The sequence below is a fragment of the Arachis hypogaea genome, chromosome 7, assembly GCF_003086295.3.
Source record: "Arachis hypogaea cultivar Tifrunner chromosome 7, arahy.Tifrunner.gnm2.J5K5, whole genome shotgun sequence".
Lineage (NCBI taxonomy): Eukaryota > Viridiplantae > Streptophyta > Magnoliopsida > Fabales > Fabaceae > Arachis > Arachis hypogaea.
Window position 1 is genome coordinate 45672889 of NC_092042.1, and position 4190 is coordinate 45677078.

Sequence of the window (4190 nt, forward strand, 5' to 3'; positions counted from 1 at the left end):
GAAACCTCAACTAGTTGCTCTACTACAACAGAACTGCAAGGTCCATGGAGTTCCATCAGAAGATCCCTACCAGTTTTTAACTGAGTTCTTGCAGATCTGTGAGACTGTTAAGACTAATGGAGTAGATCCTGAAGTCTACAGGCTCATGCTTTTCCCTTTTGCTGTAAGAGACAGAGCTAGAATATGGTTGGATTCCCAACCTAAAGATAGCCTGGACTCCTGGGATAAGCTGGTCGCGGCCTTCTTGGCTAAGTTCTTTCCTCCTCAAAAGCTGAGCAAGCTTAGAGTGGATGTTCAGACCTTCAAACAAAAAGATGGTGAATCCCTCTATGAAGCTTGGGAAAGATACAAGCAGATGACCAAAAGATGTCCTTCTGACATGCTTTCAGAGTGGACCATTTTGGATATAATCTATTATGGTCTATCTAAATTCTCTAAGATGTCACTGGACCATTCTGCAGGTGGATCTATTCACCTAAAGAAAACGACTGCAGAAGCTCAAGAACTCATTGACATGGTTGCAAATAACCAATTCATGTATACTTCTGAGAGGAATTCCATGAGTAATGGGACGCCTCAAAGGAAGGGAGTTCTTGAAATTGATGCTCTGAATGCCAATTGGCTCAGAACAAAATGTTGACTCAGCAAGTCAACATGATTTCTCAAAGTCTGAATGGATGGCAAAATGCATCCAACAGTACTAAAGAGGCCTCTTCTGAAGAAGAAGCTTATGATCTTGAAAATCCTGCAATAGCAGAGGTAAATTATATAGGTGAACCTTATGGAAACACCTATAATTCATCATGGAGAAATCATCCAAATTTCTCATGGAAGGATCAACAAAAGCCTCAACAAGGCTTTAATAATGGTGGGAGAAATAGGCTCAGCAACAACAAGCCTTATCCATCATCTTCTCAGCAACAGACAGAGAATTCTGAGCAGAGCACTTCTAATTTAGCAAACTTAGTCTCTGATCTGTCTAAGGCCATTTTAAGTTTCATGAGTGAAACAAGGTCCTCCATTAGAAATTTGGAGGCACAAGTGGGCTAGTTGAGTAAGAAAGTCACTGAAACTCCTCCTAGTACTCTCCCAAGCAACACTGAAGAGAATCCAAAAAGAGAGTGCAAGGCCATTGACATAATCAACATGGCCGAACCTAGGGAGGAAGGAGAGGACGTGAATCCCAATGAGGAAGACCTCATGGGACGTCTCTCAAGCAAGAAGGAGTTCCCTATTGAGGACCTAAAGGAATCTGAGACTCATATAGAGACCATAAAGATTCCATTAAACCTCCTTCTGCCATTCACGAGCTCTGAAAACTATTCTTCCTCTGAAGAGGATGAAGATGTAACTGGAGAGCAAGTTGCTCATTATCTAGGGGCCATCATGAAGCTGAATGCCAAATTGTTTGGTAATGAGACTTGGGAAGGTGAACCTCCCTTGCTTATTAATGAACTAGATACATGGATTCAGCAAACTTTACCTCAAAAGAGACAAGATCCTGGCAAATTCTTAATACCCTGTACCATAGGCACCATGACCTTTGAGAAGGCTTTGTGTGACCTAGGGTCAGGCATAAATCTTATGCCACTCTCTGTAATAGAGAAGCTGGGGATCATTGAGGTACAGCTTGCCATATTCTCATTGCAAATGGCAGACAAGTCAGTAAGACAAGTGGTGCACGAAATCACAATCACACTTTTGCAATTCCGCACAACTAACCAGCAAGTGCACTGGGTCGTTCAAGTAATACCTTACGTGAGTAAGGGTCGATCCCACGGAGATTGTCGGCTTGAAGCAAGCTATGGTTATCTTGTAACTCTTAGTCAGGATATCAATAATTCTCAGATTTAATTGTAAAAAGTAAAAGAACATGAAATAAATAATTGTTTTACAGTAATGGAGAACAGGTTGAGGTTTTGGAGATGCTATATCTTTTGAATCTCTATTTTCCTACTGTCTTCTTCTTCATGCACGCAAGGCTCCTTCCCTGGCAAGCTGTATGTTGGGTTTCACCGTTGTCAATGGTTACCTCCCATCCTCTCAGTGAAAATGTTCAACGCACGCTATCACCGCACGGCTAATCATCTGTCGGTTCTCGATCATGTCGGAATAGAATCCAGTGATTCTTTTGTGTCTGTCACTAACGCCCAACACTCACAAGTTTGAAGCTCATCACAGTCATTCAATCCTTGGATCCTACTCGGAATACCATAGATAAGGTTTAGACTTTCCGGATTCTCAAGAATGGTCGCCAATGGGTTCTAGCTTATACCACGAAGATTTTGCTTAAGGAATCCTAGAGATACACACTCAAACGAAGGTAGAACGGAGGTGGTTGTCAGACACACGTTCATAGGTGAGAATGGTGATGAGTGTCACGGATCATCACATTCATCAGGTTGAAGAACAAGTGGTATCTTAGAATAGAAGCAAGCGTGATTGAATGAAAAACAGTAGTAATTGCATTAATCCATCAAGACACAGTAGAGCTCCTCACCCCCAACCATGGGGTTTAGAGATTCATGCCATAGAAGATACAATATGAAACGTGTAATGTGTCATGAGATGAAGATACAATAGCAAAAAGTCCTATTTATGGTGAACTAGTGACCTAGGGTTTACAAGAATGAGTAAATGACATAAAAATCCACTTCCGGGGTCCACTTGGTGTGTGCTTGGGCTGAGCATTGAAGCTTTCATGTGTAGAGACTTTTCCTAGAGTTAAACGCCAGCTTTTGTGCCAGTTTGGGCGTTTAACTCCAACTTTTGTGCCAGTTCCGGCGTTAAGCGCCAGGAATTCTGAAGCTGATTTGGAACGCCGGTTTGAGCCATCAATTCTTGAGAAAAGTATAGACTATTATATATTGCTGAAAATCCCAGGATATCTACTTTCTAACGTAATTGAGAGCGCGCCAATTGGGCTTTTGTAGCTCCAGAAAATCCACTTTGAGTGCAGGGAGGTCATAATCCAACAGCATCTGCAGTCCTTTTTCAGCCTCTGAATCAGATTTTTGCTCAGGTCCCTCAATTTCAGCCAGAAAAATACCTGAAATCATAGAAAAACATACAAACTCATAGTAAAGTCCAGAAAAGTGAATTTTAATTAAAAACTAAAAAAAATATAATAAAAACTAACTAAAATGTACTAAAAACATACTAAAAACAATGCCAAAAAACGTATAAATTATCCGCTCATCTACAAGCTTATGAATTGGTAGAGGACGTGTTGGTAAAGGTTGAAGGCCTTTACATCCCTGCTGATTTCATTATCTTAGACACTAGGAAGGAGGAGGATGAATGCATCATCCTTGGAAGACCTCTCCAAGCCACAGCAGGAGCTGTGATAGATGTTAACAGAGGAGAATTAGTCCTTCAATTGAATAGGGACTACCTTGTGTCTTGTGTTTAAGACCCAAGGGTGTTCTTCTTTAACAATGGAGAGGAAGCATGGAAAGCTTCTCTCAGTATAGAGTCAAACAGAGCCCCCACAATCAAACTCTAAGTTTGGTGTTGGGAGACCACAACCAAACTCTAAGTTTAGTGTTGAATCTCTACATCCAAACTCTAAGTTTGGTGTTGGGAGTCTACAACATTGACCTGATCACCTGTGAGGCTCCATGAGAGCCCATTGTCAAGCTAGTGACATTAAAGGAGCGCTTATTGGGAGGCAACCCAATTTTTATTTATCTAATTTTATTTTTCTTTTATTATTCTTTTATGTTTTATTAGGTTCATGATCATGTGGAGTCACAAAATAAATACTAAAATTAAAAATAGAACAAAAAAAATAGCAGAAGAAAAAGCACACCCTAGAGGAAGAGCTTACTGGCGTTTAAACGCCAGTAAGGAGGATCTGGCTGGCGTTCAACGCCAGAACAGATCATGGATCTGGCGTTGAACACCAAAAACAAGCAACATCCTGGCGTTTAAACGCTAGGAATACACCCCTGAGGAAAGCTGGCACTGAACGCCAGAAACAAGCATGGAACTGGCATTCAACGCCAGAAACATGCTGCAAATGGGTTTGAACGCCCAAAACAAGCATGAAGCTGGCGTTCAATGCCAGAAACAAGCATCAATCTGGCGTTGAACGCCAGGATTGCATGCAGAGGGCATTTTACACACCTCATTGGTGCAGGGATGTAAATCCTTGACACCTCAGGATCTGTGGACCCCACAGAATCATC

The 4190-nt window shown here is 41.5% G+C and overlaps 1 non-coding gene across 1 annotated transcript; it reads right to left on the minus strand.

Annotated features, from left to right (window-relative positions):
• Window positions 1-277: 277 nt before the first annotated feature.
• LOC112704393 (small nucleolar RNA R71) lies at window positions 278-385 on the minus strand. Its single transcript, XR_003155019.1, has one exon. It is a non-coding gene; the product is annotated as a small nucleolar RNA R71 (small nucleolar RNA).
• Between the last annotated feature and the right edge of the window lie 3805 nt (window positions 386-4190).